This window comes from Symphalangus syndactylus, chromosome 2 (assembly GCF_028878055.3).
Source record: "Symphalangus syndactylus isolate Jambi chromosome 2, NHGRI_mSymSyn1-v2.1_pri, whole genome shotgun sequence".
Classification (NCBI taxonomy): domain Eukaryota; kingdom Metazoa; phylum Chordata; class Mammalia; order Primates; family Hylobatidae; genus Symphalangus; species Symphalangus syndactylus.
In genome coordinates, this window is record NC_072424.2 from 14,380,976 (window position 1) to 14,393,051 (window position 12,076).

The 12,076-nt window shown below is 49.0% G+C and overlaps 1 protein-coding gene across 7 annotated transcripts in view; it reads left to right on the forward strand.

Annotated features, from left to right (window-relative positions):
- CHST15 (carbohydrate sulfotransferase 15) overlaps nt 1-12,076 on the forward strand; it is an 85,973-nt gene that overhangs the window by 27,846 nt on the left and 46,051 nt on the right. The window contains exon 1 of one of the 7 annotated variants that reach the window (XM_055246306.2): nt 1,917-2,354. The exons of the other annotated variants lie outside the window; for them this stretch is intronic. The gene's annotated coding sequence lies outside the window, so the exon portion shown is untranslated. Of the gene's footprint in view, nt 1-1,916; nt 2,355-12,076 lie in introns of those variants that run through there. 7 annotated transcript variants of the gene reach the window in all.

Sequence of the window (12,076 nt, forward strand, 5' to 3'; positions counted from 1 at the left end):
TAGAAGAGGGGAAAAAGTGACTGAGGGGACCAAATAAGAAAAAAAGACAAAAAGACAGAAGAATTTGGGTTTTTAGTTGATTCCGAATACTCGATGCTTTTGAAACGTTTCCAAGTTTCCTTTACGGAAAAGGAATGAAAATGATCCAAAAGGGAGGAGGGATTTTTTTTTCCCTTTCTTTTGTCCTGAGCTTAGTACCTGGGATTTTGTGGCATGTGCTGAAAAATTGTATCTTCTGGGTGCAGAAATTTGCCTGAAAGGTTTATATGAAACTGAGAATGGGTCAAAACAAAACAAAACGGAAAAAACAAGACTTCTGGCCACAGATAAGAATCATATAATTTACTGAGACATATCATTTTGGCATGTTTTGTTAAGGGCGAAAGCTAATTTGGAAGAGGCAGGAAGGGGCTCTTGAGGTTGGTGGGAATGAGATGCCGTAATGGGGCCTGCAGAATCACCCTTGTGTCTGTTCCCAGCAGGACTGAGAGGGGAGGGGCAGGGAGTAGCTCTCTGTGGGTGTCGGGAACCCCAGGGCCAGTGAAGCCTGGGGCCAACCCCCAGCAGTCCCACAGCAGGGTTGGGTGACAACAATTTGCCTGAAAGTCATGGAGAAACAGGTTTTCAGTGATAGAGAGACTAAGCCTAGAGGCAGAATTGTAAAACCTACCAAGTTTTATTATTTATTTAGTTTTTTCTTCTTTTTGAGATACGGTCTTGCTCTGTCACCCAGGCTGCAGTGCAAGTGGCATGATCATGGCTCACTGCAGCCTGGGTCTCCTGGTTCAAGAGATCCCCCCACCTCAGCCTCCCAAGTAGCTGGGACTATCGGCGCCACCACTATTCCTGGCTAATTTTTAAATTTTTTGTAGAGATGGGGTTTTGCCATGTTGCCCAGGCTGGTCTTGAACTCCTGGGCTCAAGTCATCCTCCCACCTCGGCCTCCCAACGTGTTGGAATTACAGGCAAGAGCCACGGCGCTCAGCCCAAATTTTAAATTCAACCCCCGCCCCCAACATGTATTGGGCATTCTCTCTTTATGACTGGGCTGTGTTTTTATATGTGTTGCCTGCCAACCTTTATAATTTTCTTCAGGACTTTTTTTGTAAAAGTGAACAAAAGAAGAGACTCTTGCCTTCACGGAGCTGATAAGACTATCAGCTGGTTAAGGCAGATGCTAGTCAGACAAGCACACACAAAAAAGGGAAGTGAGAAGGGTTGGAGGATCAGGGCAGGGCCAGTGTGGTCTGGGGTTTCAGGGAAGGGGTCCTTGCCTGAGATCTGAAGGGTGAGCAAGAGTGAATGCGTCTAGCAGGGCCAGTGGTGTTGGGGAAAATGGGATCTGGCTAAGGAGACTGGGGGAGGCAGAGATGGACACACAGAGACAGCGAGATAAAGGCAGCCAGCAGGGGTGGGAGGTCAGGGGTGGGGTTGGGGGGATGCAGTGCTGCAAGGGGGATTGAATGTTCCCAGGTACAGCCCAGCAACGAAGGAGGGGCTCAGAGGTTGAGGGACCCGCCCAAAGTCACAGAGTGGGTGTGGTTGTTTCATGATCGCGTGGTGTGTGTCTCCTGGGCTGCAAGCCCCACAACGCCAAGGCTGTGCTTACGCTGCGCACCCTGAATCCCCATGGACTCCACGTCAGGGGCTTGCGTTCTGCTCTGTGGCCACTGCTGTACCTTTGCAAGGATGGGGAAGGCCTTGGGGATGGGGAGGCCATCACACAGGCACTCTGATTGCATCGAGCAAAATTCTTACTTATTCTGAAATGACTTCAGGTCTGAACAACTGCGTGCTTTGATCAAATATTTATTTTTCTGAAACAGAAACCAGAGCAGTTCTTGATTGTACCAGTCAGCTTGAACCAGTCCGCTACAATGACTTTTCGTAAGTCTATTTTTTTTTTTTTTGAGACTTCGTTTTAGCCTAGGAGGAAATCTGCTATCTGCAAAAAAGTCCTGGCCTTCATAATGAGGCCTGAATGCTTTCCAGATCTTTATGAGAAGGATTCCACTCTTCTGTGATTAATTCAGAGAGGTTACTAGTTTCTCATACCATAGATCATTTGCTTTGTGGGAGAGGACTGTGCCTCAGCCAAGATCCACTTATTATTTTTTGAACAAGTTTTTTTTATTATCATGTTTACATAGCACTGAGGACACAAAACAACACTCGAAGCTCAGCTGTCTGATTCATACGCTGTATCGCTGCCTCTCACTTCTCACTTCCCCTCTCTGCTCTACCTCTCTGCAAAAGAAGCTTTCCTTCCAGAGCTGGCAGTTGCCCCTGTTTCTTGACAGGATGAGCAAGACAGCGGCGGTTTAAGCAAGGTCTTCGCTGTGCTCTGGAGAGACGTGGGTATTCTGGGGGAACATGCCTTTGTTATAATATTTATTGAATGTTCACTTTTCCAGCTCTGAATACTGAAACCTAGTGAGATTTTTTTTTCAAGCCATGCCCCATCAACACTTTCAGGTTGTCTCTAATGGAAAAGAGAAAAGAAAAAGATTCCTTTTTGATAGACTGGGCATATCTAAGTTCAGTGTCTTGGGTGATAGGTCTATAAATAAATACTTGTTTGACCTATTTTACAGAGGTTGGAAATCTAGATTCTAGATCTGAGTGGAGTTATCAGAAACTAGGTCTGTTATCTAAAAAGCTAGAGGAAGTTGACAAAGAGAAGGAGGGTCTGAAATGACCTTTTTTTTTTTTTTTGAGACGGAGTGTCGCTCTGTCCCCCAGGCTGGAGTGCAGTGGTGCGATCTCAGCTCACTGCAACCTCCACCTCCCGAGTTCAAGCAATTCTCCTGCCTCGGCCTCCCAAGTAGCTGGGATTACAGGCGCCTGCCACCACGCCCAGCTAATTTTTGTATTTTTAGTAGAGACGGGGTTTCACCATGTTGGCCAGGCTGGTCTCAAACTGCTGATCTCAGGTGATCCACTCGCCTCGGCCTCCTGAAGTGCTGGGATTACAGGCGTGAGCCACTGCGCCCAGGCTGAAATGACCATTTTTAAATTAGTTTCTTCTCTGGCTCTCTCTCTCTTTGCCTCCTGGTGTCTTGGTGGGACCAGCGTTTTCATGGCCACATCAGGGTGGAGAAGGGCTCTCTCCCAGCCTCTCCAAAGCAGTTTTGTTTAGACATTGCTGGTCTGCATGCAGCCTTAGCCAAACCCCCCAACTCTTGAAAATGGGAAACTGCTTGATGAGTGAATGTGAAAATACATGTCCCCATCCTCCACGAGGTGAGAGGGCTACAGCTTGCGTTTAAGTCCAGCTCTGCCTCTTACTTGCAGTGTGATTTAGGGCAAGCCACTTCACTGTCAGAGCCTCGGGCTCCCTTCATCCTTTTTAAAAGTATTCAGCCACTGATTCCTGCTCGGCTGGGTCTTTATACACCAGGCCAAAGTCCTTACTGTTGGAGCTGAGATCCTGTTTGCAGAAACGGGAGGGAGGAAAGAAAAAGAAATGAGGCTGGTGGTGGTGGTGGTTGCCGTTTGTTGAGCAGTTGGAGTTGGCAGGTTCCATGGGCTTATTTTTGTGGGGATTCTCCCATCTAATCTCCACACCTGTCCATGGGGTTGGTACTGCTGTTAATTTCCCTGCTACAGATCAGCAAAGGGAGGCACTGAAGTGCAAAGCAGTTTGCCTGAGGGCACACAGCAAGTAAGGGGTTGATACAAACCAGATGGCATGTGTGGATGTTTACCTGCCTCTGCGTTTTGGATTTTCATCTTTCTTCCCCGCCATGTTTCTCTTCCCACAAGGGTATGTGCCTGTTCCTATGTGCCCAGTAGCTGTGTGGGATGAGATCCTAGGCTGCCTCTGTCGAACGCTCTTTGGGCATTGGTGAACATTCATAAAACAGCATCCTCTGGGGTCACATTGTCCCTTTTGCTCTTGGAGCTGGAGTTCCTTTGGTCCGTGCATGTGTGTGAAGATGCATGCCCACTCCAGGGAATTCTGTGGTCTGCTTGGGGTTTTCCACTGCAGTGGCAGAGAAGACAAGGGGAAATGTCCTTCCCGGTTGCACTCCCAGGTCTGTCATTTGGAGTTGAATGGTAATAGAAGGTTTTTTTTTTTTATGATTTATAGTATGTCTGGAGGAAAGATGTTATTAATTCACAGATAACTTGAGAAAGGAGGGGACACAGTGCAGCTTGGACAGAGCTTCCCACTGGTGCTTTGCGCGAAGCCTTTAGCCCACCTCTGCCTTGCCTTGTGTGGCCCTGTGGCCTCATTTCAATTCCCTATTTCGCCTGATCTGATGAGGGAGGCAAGGAGTGCATGCATTTTCAACAGATAAAGAAACTGAGGCTCAGAGACGTGTCTTACTAGATGTGAACTCACGTCCTGGAGGCCTAGGCCCAGTCCGTTTTCTATTTGCCACACCATTTTTTGTGCATTTATTATTTCTTCTTTATTATCTTCGTAGTTACAAAAGTGATGCTTGCTCTATGTAAGTAAAATTGGAAGCAAGATGGAACGTGTAAATAGAAAGCAAAGCCCCCAAATGCTACCCACAATCAACAGTGGGAAACTGTATGGGAAGTGTATTAGTCCGTTTTCACGCTGCTGATAAAGACATGCCCAAGACTGGGAAGAATAAGAGGTTTAATTAGGCTTGTAATTCCACCTGGCTGGGGAGGCCCCAGAATCACGGTGGGAGGCAAAAGGCACTTCTTACATGGCCGCGGCAAGAGAAAATGAGACAGAAGCAAAAGCGGAAACCCCCGATAAACCCATCAGATCTCGTGCTTATTTACTATCACGAGAATAGCACAGGAAAAACCGGCCCCCATGAGTCAATTACCTCCTCCTGGGTCCCTCCCACAGCACGTGGGAATTCTGGGAGCTACGATTCAAGTTGAGATTTAGGTGGGGACACAGCCAAACCATATCAGGGAGTGAATGTGAATGTGCATGTCCCATCCTCCATGAAGTGAGAGGCAGTTTGGGCTTCAGCTTGTGTTTAAATCCAGTTCTGCCATTTACTTACAATGTGATTTAGGGCAAGCCACTTCACCCCACCCAGAGCCACCATTTTCTTATCTGCACAATGGAGCGATTACACCTACCTTTAGTGTTGTCTAAAAGTCAGAAAGAGATGAGAGGAAGCAGGTTCCCAGCTTAATGCCTGCCATAAAACAGCAGCTCATCCTGGTTCCTTTCCCTTTCTCTCTACACCAGTGCTTCTCAAACTTTCCTCTTCAGTACTCAAAGGTGAAAGACAGTGAGAGCTCCCTGGGGCTCCCCAGGCTGGCTCCGACAGCTTGCAGCCAGCAAGGCGAGTTGGATCTCTGCAAATTTTCTGTCAGTTAGTAATACACGTGGATATAACTTCATTTGAAAACAATGTTTTCAATGTTGGAAATTTCAAATATTTTCAACATGGAAGCTTCAGTTTGTCTTGCGGCTTCATACAGCTCCTGGCTAACCTCGGCACACTGGAGGTAGAGGGGCTGACACACCTCCACATGCCCACATGCCCCTGGAAGAGGCACACCTTTGCACACTCCTGGTGGGGCTGGCACACCTCCCCATACCCCTGGGGGTCTGGCACAACTCCACACATCCCTGGGGGCCTGGCACACCTCCACACACCCCTGGGGGGCTGACACACCTCCACACACCTCTGGTGGGGCTGGCCCACCTTTGCACACTCCTGGTGGGGCTGGCACACCTCCACACACTGCTGGGAGGCCTGGCACACCTCCACATACCCCTGGTGGGGCTGGCACACCTTTGCACACTCGAGGGGACACACCTTTGCACACTCCTGGAGGAGCCTGGCACAACACACATTTCTGGGGGGGGCAGACGCACCTCTGCACACTCACTCCTGGGGGAGGTACATATCTGCACACTCCTGGGGGTGGAGCTGGCATATCATACACTCCTGGGGAGGACCAGCACACACTGGGGGGGTTGGAACACCTGTGCACACACTGCATGGGGGCTGGCACACCTGTGCACACTCCTGAGGTCCCTGCAGCCAAGCTGGGTTGGTACTGGAGCTGTTCTCCTCACCTCTTGTCAGGCTTAGTAAGGGCTGGGTCCGTCTGGGGGCAGACAGTGAATGTCAGCTGATTTCAGGTGACGCCCTGGAGAAACTCCACTGGCCTGGCTGTAAAACCCTCCAGAGGACCTCGTCATTTATTTGGGTTGCTTGGTCTTTCCATCAGAAAGAAATAAATTCCAATGAAGGGTTTTCAGGCAGTTCTTCTCATTGAAGGGTTAACCAGATTCTTATTTTGCTCATCTTTGGAAATAAAACAATGTTTAGAACTACCCGGATCAGCAAGGCCATCTGGTGGGGAGTGTGCAGCTGCTCCCCTTTCAATCGCGCCGCCTGTAATGGATTCATTCTAGGGTGCATCGTGCATCTGCAGAATCATGATTTGCAGTTGGTTTTGAACGTGTGAGCTATGTGTCCATGTGAGACCTTTCTCCTCTGCCCGTCCTGAAGGACATCTGGGCTGGGCATCTTCCACTGTCCTGAAGCCTTTTCGCTCTTCATGAAGTCAGGTCAAAGTGGGCAGGGGGACTCTGGGGACCTGAGGGTGGACAGAGTCACCCTGCTCCTTCTGTCCTTAATCTGTAGTCTCTGTGCATTATACTCTGGGCTGCTGCTTTTCATTCATTTCTCTATTTGTGTCAAGGAAAAATTTTTGGACAGCAACTAGAATGTACCACTCATCTTTGTAGTCTAAATACACCACAGCCAGAATGACCCCTAGTCTGAAAATGGGTCACTTTTTCCTGGTAATTAAGGTTTGATGTTGCAGGTGTTCGAACCCTGAAAACGTGCAAAAAGAATAATTATAATGTGTATTAAACATCCTGGGCTCCTGAGATCACTGCACCCATATAACAATGCTGAGCCTTCCACATCGACTTTGAGATGAAGAGAATGAGGGTCTAAATGGTGAAGGGGTTTGCCTACGGTCATGTGGCTGGTTAAACCCTGTGGCCGGTGTTCAGCCTAGGCCTTGGGTCTCCAGCTCATCCCTAGGCCAGCTTGCTCTCCTGTATTCTGTAAGTCATTTGGGGGAGGAAGTGTGTAGCATTAAATTCTCTGGGCCACAGTTTCCCCATCTGTAAAATGTAAGTAGTAATTGTACTTTCCTCTTAGATTATGACATTTAAATAGAATAATCCATATCAACCCCGGCCTGGTGTCTGGACACAAGAAAGCCCTCAACACATGTTAGCTGTCGTCACTGTTGTTGTGACTCAGCAATAAGAACTCTGTTCTGGATATTTGCTGGATATTTGCCATGCTTTCTGGAGCTTGTTCCCTGACTCTTTAATTTAAAAGTATTTATTGAGCACTTACTCTGTGCTATTCAGGGTTGAGCACCAGTGACCCTGGCCTTTTATGGAGCTTGTAGTCCAGCCTCACCTCCTTGCAAGGGAGACGGGTGGCTGGTGGGCTGAGTGACGGCTGACCGTGCTCCACTGTGAGCCTTGAGTTTTGAGCATGTTCCCCTAAAGCTGCCAATAACAGCTTCGTTCACCTGCTGCAGGAGAAAGGTCACAGGCTTTAAAGTCACACAGACCAGCGGTTGGATTTTGGCCCCACCGCTGGTGAGCCCTGTGACTCAGGGTTATGTGTTTAACCCTGCTGTGCCTCAGTTTCCCACACATGACTTGGGGAATCTCAGTGCTGACCTCAGAGAGTGCCTTCAAGAAGGGACCTAGGATGATCCTTTTCAAGTGGCAGACACTGGACTATCAGGCATTTCCTTCTTCTTTTGCCGCCATCCCTGGGGTCACTTAAAACCCTAAACTGACTCTGTGTGCTGCTGAAATGCTTTGCAGCTATATGACTGGCCTCGCTTTGTTCCCTAGAGCCATTTTGGTAGACGCGCTTCTCGGCATACCCTGTAAGCTCCTCTTGAGTGGCCTCTGCCTTATTGGAAAACCGGAGTCAGTAGATATACAAGCATGAGAAAATCTAGTCCCTACACTGGTGTGATTTACTACTGGAAATAATAAAATGAGCGCTCGGAAATAGTTTTTCTCTCCACTTGGTTTCAGAAAAAATTATTGATCGTGTCACAAAGACCTTTAGAGTCTTTTGTGCACATTGAAATCATTGGGGGAGAACTGCAGCATGAATATATTTGAAGTCTCTGGTCCACCCTGCCCCTTTGCCGAGAAAACCTGATTATTTTGTGCATTTCAGAGAGACTGGGACATCTGCTGTGTTTGGCCCATATCTCGGGTGGTTGCACAAGGGAGCTGGAGCTGATTACCCTATTAGAGAGCAAGCTATCACAGAATAGGAAAAAGACCCCATTCTCCCTCCTGCCTGCCACGGCCAGAGGCCCTGGTTCACTGAATCACTGCTGTTGTTACCATGCTTGTTTGGCTTGCTGGAGCAGAGCTAGTTCTTCTGCAGATTCTCTGGGGCTGGGTGGGCTTCACGGCTGTCCTTGAAATGGGATATACAGTCCCGAATGTGGGCATTTTTCTGGAGCCTCTGGAGTCTTTGCTCTGGAGTTAGATGGGATGTTCCCAGAGGACCCAGGCTGTTCATTTTTTTGTCTGTACGACCTGACACGCTGCAGCCCAGGCCTGTATGACTGGACATGCTGCAGTCTTTGTCTTTGGAGCCCCAACAAATGCAAGCCCTGCACATAGTAGGTATTTAAATAAACATGTGCAAAAATGTGTGGGCCGCTAATCTGGAGAAAACCCTGTGTCTCTGTTGGATTAATTATCTGGCTAATAAAGCAAGCGCCGTGCTGGCTAGTCAACGCTCACTGCGAAATCACTGGCCTCTGAGCAGCCCTAAAAGACATAATGGATGAAGATAATGAGTTTTTATTAAGGACAAATTAACTTCAAATCATACACCCATGAGTGTTATGGCCAAAAGGGGTAGTCCCAAATCCATATCTTATATACGGAAAAACAGAGGCCCTGAGAGATGAAGTGACACTCAGGGTGACCAGCCAGGTCAGTGATAGGACACCAAGCAGCTCCCTGCCTTGCTGGGAAGGTCTCTCCTTTGCTGCTCTGAAGTTTTAAAATGCAAATTATCATGGAAGCCACCACCTGGGCCGCAGAGTGTCCGTTCGCACAGGCCTGGGTTGCTGTGTGTCAGGTCATACAGGCCTGGGCCCCAGAGCATCCGGTCGTACAGGCAGGCCTGGGTCAAAGCGTGTCCGGTCGTACAGGCCTAGGCCTGAGAATGTCCGGTCGTACAGGCCTGGGCCGCAGCGTGTCCGGTCGTACAGGCCTGGGCCACAGAGTGTCCAACTGTACACAGCCCAGGCTTCGTTGATGTGCAGGGACAAAATAGGAGTCGGGGGCTGCGCACTGGGGCCTGTCTCCTGTGCATGGGGCCAGTTCCATTCCTGTCCATTGTCTCAGCTGCAAAGGTAACTAACAAGGGACAGCCCCACCTCTCCCTCTTCCCCTGCCCCTGCCTGCCTTGCTTTCTGTCCTTCCTTCCCCTGTCCCCACACTTGGCACCAGGCCAGCCTCTATACATCTCTGTTCCCCCGTCCCTTGTCTCTGTCCTGGGCCTGTACCCATCTCCTAGCACACTTCCCCAGCTGCAGGAGACAAGCCTGAGTGATGAATAGAGTCTGAATTGAGACAGTTTAAGATTCAATGCCCCAGGCCGACAAGGTGCTCAAAGGAGATTGAAGGAGGTAGGGGGGTTTCATCCCATCAGCTGCCTCCTGGGATGCTTCCCTCACCTTCCTGTCCTGTGTCTCTGGGTGAGACGGCAAATCTGTTTTCTCGGAAGGGATTCCTCAAAAGATTAGAAGGGGAAAGGGCACCAGGGGCCTGGAGAAGCCGCTGGACTGTCTGAGGCCAGGCCTGGGTGGTAGGGGTAGAGGTTAGGATGGGCTTCCTCTTGAGGGATGGTGGAAGACTGAGTGTCAGGCTCCTGAGGCCTCTTGCCCCATCTTTCTATAATAGGCTGCATGTCCTTGGGGAAGTACGGACCACACTGGCCTAGGTTTCTCCTCTATAAAAGGCAGGCTGGATGCAGGTACCCGCAGGTTTATACTGGCAAGTTGATGATTTGCTGGAGCCCACCTGGGTTTTGCCCTGGGTCTGAGTGTACCCAGCATCATTGTTGAGGGGTTCCGGGTGTTTCTTACTGTGAATGACTGCAGTAGAATCCTCAGGGATCCCAGGAGCTTCACTGTCTTGCATTTCCCATCTGTACAGCAGTGGCTGGTTTACCCTGGATCTTTGGGGATGGGTGCGTTTCTGGAAAGTTGGCCCTTGCTGTTGAGCACTGAAACAAGTTCTGGATGGGCATGGTCGTTTGGAGGGGGGTGAGCTTTTCCAGAATTTTCCCCACAGCTGTGCCTGGCACGCCAGAGCTACGGGCCCTGGTGACAGGGGTGCCCAAATGATCCTGGCCAGCTCAGCTTTTTAGTACCTTGTTCTACTATAGAACTTGGGTGTTACTTCCTGCATCTGTGTGGCCACCTGCCTCTTCCAGTGCATCACCTCCAACGAGTGGCAGACAGGAAAATGGGACACCGGTGTCTGGAATTATAATATATGCACACTGAACGCAAGTAACCCTAGAGTGAAGACCTAAGGGTCTCTCCAGTAATAATGCAAGGAATCCGGGTCATTTACCAAGATGCAGGGGAGCCGGAGATCACCTCCAACCCCCTCCTCGTGAGCTCTTATGCAGGCTCCTCAACTGCATCCAGAAGCCCCCTTGACACCAGGCAGACAAACAAAAGGAAAGCAAACACACTTTGTTAGTTTTACATGGACCTGGGAATCTTCACAAGAGAGTGAAGTTTGAAGGAGTGGCCAAGGCAAGATGTTTTTAGACCTTTTAGACAAAGAACAATCAATTTCAGAAGAGACGGAACAGAAGGGACCTGCTGGAGCAATATACATTTCTAGGGGAGTCTCTGGGAGATATATGGGGTGTGTAACACTAGTGGAAGAGAAGGGTTACTTTGTGAAGTGTATTTATCCTGATCCATTGCAGCCCCCAGTTCCCAGGCTGTGCTGAGGAGGGCCATTTTCTTGGCCTGGCAGGGGAAGGGTACTCCTCCCAGAGAAGTCTATGGCTTGGAGTATGCAGGAAGAGACAGGTCAGCTGGCCCTTTCTGAAACTATAATTTCTCCAGCGTTTTTGACTCAAAATAATCAACACATCAATTTGGCATGTTTTGGGATGGCTCATCCTTCCAAGGTGTGCAGGGTACTAGACTCTGGGTTAAGCATTTTGTGTACATGACCTCATTTCTTCCTCACATCCACACTAGGAGACTGAGATCATTTTATTCCCATTTTACAGATGAGGAAACCTAGTCACAGAATGGTTAAATTCATTGCCTGAGATCATAGAGCAGTTACAGACTTGATTCGGGTTGAAATGCAGGTCTGCCCGACTCCCAAGCCTGGCATAATGTCTTATTTTTGACTGCTTGGAAACCATTTTTCCTACATCCCGTCTTTCTACCAAGTTGAGAATCAGTGAACTCAGGACGCAGGGGAGGCGCTGGCTGCATATTGTAGAGATCGGATCTTGGGGAAATGCCTGTTTTTATGGATATGGCTTATGGACTAAAACAATAGCATTGAATATACTTTGTATGCATGTAAGGTAGTTGTGATTAACCAAAACCAACGTTGATGATGAACTTAACAGAGAGTCAAGTGTGCTTTAAAAATAAGCTTAAAAAACGGCCTGGGTTCCAGCACTTTGGGAGGCCGAGGCGGGCGGATCACGAGGTCAGGAGATCAAGACCATCCTGGCTAACACGGTGAAACCCCGTCTCTACTAAAAATACAAAAAATTAGCCAGGCGTGGTGGCGGGCGCCTGTAGTCCCAGCTACTCGGAGAGGCTGAGGCAGGAGAATGGCGTGAACCCGGGAGGCGGAGCTTGCAGTGAGCAGAGATGGCGCCACTGCACTCCAGCCTGGATGACAGAGCGAGACTCTGTCTCAAAAAAAAAAAAAAAAAAAAAAAACGGCCTGGGTTTTGTATGCACAGATTTTGGGCCAGCCAGGAAGATCCCCCAGGTTGTGGTTTGAGAATACCTGTTTTAGACAAAGCACGGGTGACGTGTCCCA